A 7471-nucleotide genomic window follows, 5' to 3' on the forward strand; every position below is an offset into this window, starting at 1 on the left:
GTGGTGCAGGGGCCGTGGTGCAAGGGTGTGGTGCAGGGGTGTGGTGCAGGGTGTGATGCAGGGGTGTGGCGCAGGGGTGTGGTGCAGGGGCCATGGTGCAGGGGTGTGGTGCAGGGTGTGATGCAGGGGTGTGGCGCAGGGGTGTGGTGCAGGGGCCATGGTGCAGGGGTGTGGTGCAGGGTGTGGTGCAGGGGCATGGGGCGGGGGCATGGTTCAGGGGCGTGGTGCAGGGGCGTGGTGCAGGGTGTGGTGCAGGGGCCCTGGTGCAGGGGGGTGGTGCAGGGGCCGTGGTGCAAGGGTGTGGTGCAGGGGTGTGGTGCAGGAGTGTGGTGCAGGGACCATGGTGCAGGGGTGTGGTGCAGGGGCCGTGGTGCAGGGACCATGGTGCAGGGGTGTGGTGCAGGGGCATGGTGAAGGGGCCGGCTCCAGGCTTGAGGGCTGATGGCTTCCCAACAGGGGCCACAGGGCTGCTGGCCTCCGAAAAGCCACCTGAGCTGACAGGCCCAGAGTCTTCTCGGCGGAGGCGGGCAGAGAAGGGACCCCGTTTCTCAGTGGGGGTCACAGGGCAGGTGGGCCTGAGCCCCCGGACAGCGCCCAGGCCAGGGCTCCCCGATGTCTGCGAGGCACCAGGACAGATGGGCACGTACCGCCCAAGGCCTCCCACCGCTGCACCGACCCCGGCCAGCCCGTGGCCCTGCCGCTGCGCCCCCTTCAGAGCACCTCCCAGACGGACGGCTGTCGACACCGCGGGTGTGCGCCTCTCCGGCCCTTCCTGGCTCCTTTCCTCCCCAAGCCTCGGTTTCCCTTCTGGGAAACGGAATGGTGATTCCCAGCGGCCACCCCAGAGCCTGCCGGCAAGGTGCAGGCACATGGCGGACCCAGGGGCCCCCTCATCATCCTCAGGAAACGCACCCAAGTAAGTGACTTGGGGGAGGCCTACAGGTGCCGTGGCTCCGGGTCCCTGCCTCGGTCAGCTTACCCAGACAGCAGGGGAGGGGACAAGAGTCCCGGTCTCCACAGCCGGCCCGGAAAATGGCTGCCGCCAAACCCCGGGGGTGGGTGCCGTTACCACCGGTCTCCCTCTGCCCTCGGCCCAGGGCCTCCCTGGGGGTCTGCCCCGTGGGCTGGCAGGTGGCCTGCGGGTGGGAGATGACAAGGCGGAAATCGCCCCTACTTGTTGCGTCCTGGGGCCGCGTGGGGGCGTGGGGTCTGTCAGCTCAGGGTCCCAGGGGAGCCGTGACCTTGGCAGCCAGCTGCTGGGACCCTGTGACTAGAGCTGTGCAGGCAGGCAGGAGTGGCCCTGTCACCACCACTGCTGTCCCTTGTTAGAAATGAGTCCTCTCCAAAGGCTTCAGGAGACCCCAGCACTCTGAGACCAGACATGGGGGTGTGGGTGCCCAGGGCTGCCCGAGTGGCTGAGTTTGGCCGATCTAGGGCATCAGGCGGGGAGGAGAGACAGAGACAGATAGTGACAGAGGAAGGGACAGAGACACAGAGAGCGCACCCGCAGCCTGGGAAGGAGAAGCCTGGACAGGGAGAGGGAGAAAAGACAGAGGAGCAGGCCATGATGAGGAAAAGGATGGAGGGTGAGGGAGGTGAGGCCTGGCTCCGGGGGGGCCCCCCGCTGCTCTGAGAGGGGCCGGGGCCAGGCCGCCCGGAGGAGAGGGCTTGGGGTGGGGGGGCGTGTGCCTGGCTGGTCGAGGCCTGGAGCAGGGCTGCTGGTCCCAGGCCAGTCCCTCGAAGGGAGAGGGCCCCACCTATCGGGGGCTGCTGTGGTTTCTGCCCCAGGAGGGGTGCAGACCCAGTGGGGTTCAGGGGACCCTGCTTCCTGCCTGTGACCAGATGCCATGGGGAGCTGCAGGTGCGCCCCTCTATCTCTGGGCCCCCGACCAGATGTCGCAAAGTTGGGAAGGCATCCGGGCGAATCTGGCTCCCTTCGAAGGCTGGCGGGCCCAGGAGGCTGGGGTCTGGGGGCTGCTGGAGGCGCTCCCAGCCGTTGGCTCACGGCAGCCCTGGCCCTGCCCTTCCCAGGGGATCAGATTCCTCCTGGGCTGAGGACTCCTGGCCATATAAGGCCGTCTGCGGGCACCTCCTGGAGAAGCGGCAGAGCCCTCACCCTTGCCTGCCCCCCATGGGAACCAGAGCTTGGCCAGGCCCCCAAGGATGGAGGGGGGAAGGAGCTGGCCGGAGCCCGGTCCTGCGAGGGAGGAGGGCAGGGGCAGGCCCCGTCCTGGGCTGGGGCTCGGGGCCCCCGGGCGCCACCCTTCCCTCCGTGCCCCTCACCTGTTCCCCCGGGGCTGCCCCGTCTGCGCTGTGAAGGAGGGAGGTGGTGCGGATGGGGTGGCGGAGCACTGGGGCCAAAGGTCAGATAGGATAAAAACGGCCCCACAGAAGTGTTGGCGCCCTGGGTGCCCGATGTGGCCGCTGCGGTGGTGTGTGCTCCCCACGGCCTGGACCCCAACCTCACACCCCAGCAAGGTGCTAGGAGGTGCCCTGATGGGGGCCCCCCCGGAGAAAGCTGCACGGGGCTGGGGTGCCAAGAGCAACCTCATCACCGGCCCAGGCTCTTCCTTCGCCTCCCAGACAGTGATGCTGGGGCTCAGCCCTGTCCTTCCCTTCCCCCGAGGCTGGGGCCTGGAGCTTGTTGGAGAAGCTCGTTCTGCAGGCCAAGGGGGGTCCTCAAGTGGAGGGGTGTCTTGCCAAGATGCAGACTCCTGGCCCATCGCAGGTGCCACCCTCCCCTACTAGCCCTGGCTTCCAGCTCACAGACCCCGGGCCTCGAGGGGGTGCAGGACGGGGGGCAGGAGTGCGGTCACTGGAGCCATGAGGGGTTCTTCCCAGGAGCCTGAGCCTTCCTCTGGGAGCCGCAGCCTGGCCGCCTCGGGGGAGGCAAACCCGAGAGGGCAGTTCATGCCGTGGCCGCTCTCTGGCACCTGCCCTCTGCCAGGCCTGGAGATACGGCTGGACTGACAGACAGGACACAGCTGCGATTTAATTTAATAAAATGAACGAGTCCAAGAAATGAGACGGGGCCAACGCCCACTGGCTCTCCGGGGTGGTGCCTGGAGGGGCCAGACCCGAGGCCAGACAAAGGGGTGGGGGGGTTCTGTGGTGTCCCAGGTGGAGGTAACGAGGCCAAAGTCCCACGAGAGGGGCGAGGACCAAGGACGGCTGGATGGAGGGGCGTAGCCGGGAGGCTCCTGGCTCCACAGGGCCCGGTGGGCTGCGGTGAGGGGGGGACGGGTACAGCGCAGGGCCAGCCCAGGACCCAGCACCCAGCAGCCAGCAGGCGCCTGGAGCCTATAGCCGTCATCACAAGAGTTCCAACCCACGAAAAGCAGCCTCTGACAACGCTGACCTTTCTGGTTCCTTCCAGCTCTCGGTGCATTTCACAAAACCAGGCAGCTCCACATCATTGTGGGAAGGGCTCTCCCACACCCACCCAGAGTCACTAAGGCTGCAGGAGGGGGACGTCCAGGCTAGACCCCGGACTCTGACCCCCTGGTCCAGGACTCTCTGTACACTGAATGTACATCATTCTGCGGAGAGCCACGAAGTCCCTGATTTGAGCAGCCCCGGTCAGCAAGCTTTTTATAGGGCAGCCGGCCTGTCCAGGGCACCAGCTGGGGAGAAGGCAAGCCTAATTGGGGACGCTCCTGGGAGAGCCCAGGATCGGGGGGACTGGCCAGCCCTGGTCTCCTGGCCCCTGGGCGCACCCTAGCCTGTCTGTGCCCCCTCCGGGGCACCTCTCACCTCCCACCATGAGGACGCCTGCAGGTCAGGCCTGCAGTGGGCAGTGTGAGGGGCATGGCCTGAGGGCTGGGCACACAGCAGGCAGAGAGGGACCCCTCCTGGAGCTCTGGGGTCAGAAGGCTCCCAGAGTAGGGGCCTTGGCCGGGCAGCCCAGGGTGATCGATCCCAGAACCACGTGTCCTCAAAGCCAGGGAGAGCAAAGCGCTGGCCAGCTGGGGCCACAGGCTGGGAGGACAAGGTACCACTCCTTCTGGAACAACCAGAGGCGTGCCCCGGGCCCTCCTCCCACCAGGAATGCCAGGGCTCTCACCTAGCTCTGTCCTTCGGGGAGGGCTTGGACCCAGGCGGTAGCCCAGGAGGTAAGCGGTGCCCCTAGCTAAGGGGAGGGGCTCAGCTGCGGCTCTGGCCCCCTCTCCAGCCCCCGGGTCCTGGCCCCCACGCCTCCAGGCCTGTCCTCTGCCCACTGGCCTTCAACGCCCCAAGCTCTGGGCCCGCTGCCACTGTGGCAGCCAAAGGCCACGGGAAGGCTCTGGGCTGAGCGATGGCCAAGAGGGCACCGGGAACTCTCCGAGTCCTGCTGGGTCTACAACCCTCTGCCGAGGCCTTCTCCCAGCTGGGAGTCCTCAGAATGCCCATCTGGTCTGCGTCCCTCCTCCCACTCGACTGGGTTCGACCAGGGCCGACGGTGGCCATTCAGCTCGGTGCCCGCTCCCAGCCTCTCTGCCCGAGGACGGGGTGCACGTTCTCGCCAGCTGGGCTCCCTGGAAGGGCCTCAGAGCAGGCCTCCCGAGGCAGTGCTCCGCGACATTCCCAACCACAGCGCCGCCGGCTGCTCCAGGAGCCCTCTTCCTGCTGAGACAAACTCTCCCAGCGACGGACCAGAGCCTGGCCGCCTGGCCGCCTCCTCCTCACACAGCGAGGCGGGGACACCCCTCGGTGCAGCTTCTTCCAAGGGTGCAGGGCCCAGTGGGTACGGGCGGGGGGTGGGGGGTCCAGCACCGCCGTCTGTTAGTGATTGTGGCCACGATGATGCGGCCTGCATGAGGAGCCAGTGGGCACCCGGGGCCCCTGCTTCCCGGAGAGGCTTCCCGAGTTTACTAGGCTCAGGTTGAGTCAGGTGTGCCCGGCCTGCCCCTCGCCTCCCCCACAGCTGCTCTGCGGATGGGGCTGAGCAGGGGGCTCTGTGTGGGGGAGGGGCTCTGGTGGGGCAGTTTGGCCCAGGGAGGAGGAGTCTGCCGGGGCCAGACATACCCCCTCAGGCTGCCACCTGCCCCCACCTCCCCCCCAGGGCCCAGTTACCGCACAGTTGGGGGCTGGGTGGGGAGGGCTCTGGTTTGGGACCTCCCATCCGGTGGTGGCCAGAATCTCGCAGGAGGAGGAAGACAGGCTGCGTCCGTCCTTGCCCCTCCATCCTGAAGCGCACCCTGGGATGCCCACCCTGGACTGAGTGACACAATGCTAGGGCAGTGGGACAAGGGGGCACTTCATTAGGGACTAGTGCCCAAAAGGTGCCCAGTAAACGGGGGGCAGAAAATGAATGACCAAATCCCTCCTCCTTGCTAACTTGCCCTCCTGGCTGACCCCCAGACCTTTTGGGCTCAGTTTCCCCACTCGTAAGTAGGAAAAGTGGCTGGCTGGCCTGCGAGTCAGAGGAAGACGGGAGACATGGGTGGGCCACCTGGGGGTGACTTGCCAGAAGCAGGACATGGGTATCAGAGGTAGAGGCGGGTAGAGGTGGGCAGAGCTGGACCTCCCCTCCCCTGCCCTGCCCACCTCCCCCCAGAGGTGCCCTGGAAGAAGCCAGTGTGTAGCCTGGCGGGGGTGACACCTCCATCCTCCGTGCTGCTCCCCTCCCTGGGCACACCAGCTGGCACACGGTGGGGGCAGAGGGTGGGCACCTCCCCCAGCCCCTTTCACCACATTCTCCTCTGCCCACGTCACCCCCGACCCTCCCAGGCACCAGATGCTCCCAGGGCAGCTGTCTGCCGGGAAGCAGCTAGCCCCGGGTTAACCCTCCCTGCGCTGGGTGCCTTGGCTGACTCAGCACATTCTCTGGCAGCCACCCTCCGGGCTGCTCGATGCCCTCGGACTGGGAGGCCCGGCCGCTAGGCTCAGAGGGCTCCCACTCACCACCTCTGCCCACCGGCCCCTCCAGCGACGTTGGGAAGCTGACCTGGGGTGGGGGTGGGTTCCCAGCCTTCCGCGCCCAGACCACCAGGACCCCCAGCTATCAAGGGGGTGCCACGGGCCAGGGCGCGGTGCAGTGAGGTCCGCAATGGGGGGTGGACCCGGGGTGGGGGCAGCTGAAATTGCCCATCTGGGAACTCTGCTACTGCCCGGGGGTGGCTTTCTGTCCTTCACAACGGACCAGAAATTAGCTCATGAGCTGGCCTGCCTCCTTGGGGACCCCAGAGATCTCCGCATCCCCCCGCCCACCCGGCCGCCCTCTGGGCCGGCTCCTCCCCCACTCAGAATTTCTCCTACAAAGGTACCCGCCTCTTTCTACCCTCCCCCAGGTGGAAGGACAAAACTATGGCGGACTGAGGGGGCGGAGGAGGCTCATCCCCCTTGCCTGTTTCCCAACTTGGAAGACAGGGGGCCTCCCAGCTCCCTTGGGATACAGGGTCTGCGGGAGGCCCGGGACAGCTAGAAAGATGTGGATGATAGTGCGACTTTCCGGAACAGCTGTGGCTGCAGGACCCCACGAGGACCGGCCGCCCGCCACCGAGGACCGTCCAGGGGGTCCCACGCGGGACATACACCCAGCTGGCGTGGCTCAGAGAATGGGGGGAGCTGCCAGCTCAGCAGCCGCGCAACACCCCCTCCCCGATCCCCCAGGCTCCCCATGAGGCCGATTTGGGCCAGGAGCCCGAGGGGAGGAGACCCAGTGGCCACAGCCACCCAAACCCAGAAACAGCTGGGACCGAAACTGAGTTCTGGCCTCTAGACCCCGTCTCATTTCCCAGGCATCTTCCAGAGAGCGAGCGCTTGCCCAGCGCGAGGGAGTGGCCCCGAGCAGAAGATGGCGGAGGCCACCGGCACCTCCCGGGCACAAGGGTGGGCTCGCAGCCGGCCCGGGGCCCCACAGGTGCTCAATACATGTCCTTTGCAGCCGATGTTCGCCGCACCCTCAGGGCTCTGAGCACCGTCCCTTTGCCACAGGGGCCCACAGTGGGCACCTGTGCCCTGTGCCTCTTGGTCCATTTCCCTATTCCAGAATATCTCGAAGCCAAGCCTGGTGCAGGTGGGAGCTAGCCAGGTCGAATCTGACCTGGCCGCCCCAGGGGCGCCTGGGGTCTCCGGTCCGGGTCTTCCTATCCCTCTCTGCAGCCCCCACTCGGGGGCAGTAGGAGAGAAAAGCCAAAGCTCCAGCGACAGAGGGTGAGGTTGCAAGGGGTCTCCGGAGGTCACCGCATCCAGTCCCCGGGGGGAAACCAAGAGTCCGGGCTCCGGCGGGGCGGTCGCTCTGGACGGTGTGCCGGTTCTGGGGTGGGGGGCGTGGACGGGCTGGGCCGCTGTTGGGACAGACCGCGAGGGCTGGCTGCTGGGCGAGCGCGCCTGACTCTCCGGCGCAGCGCCTGCCCCCGGGCCGCCGGGGGCGCTCGGCCGCCAAGAGGTGCCCAAAGTTAGGGAAACCAAGAGCGGAGCCGCCGGGCTGGGAGGAGCGGGCCGGGCGCCGCGGCCGAGGGGGCGCCGCTCGGGACCGGGAGCCAGGCCC

This window comes from Panthera uncia (genome assembly GCF_023721935.1).
Source record: "Panthera uncia isolate 11264 chromosome A3 unlocalized genomic scaffold, Puncia_PCG_1.0 HiC_scaffold_11, whole genome shotgun sequence".
Taxonomy (NCBI): Eukaryota; Metazoa; Chordata; class Mammalia; order Carnivora; family Felidae; genus Panthera; species Panthera uncia.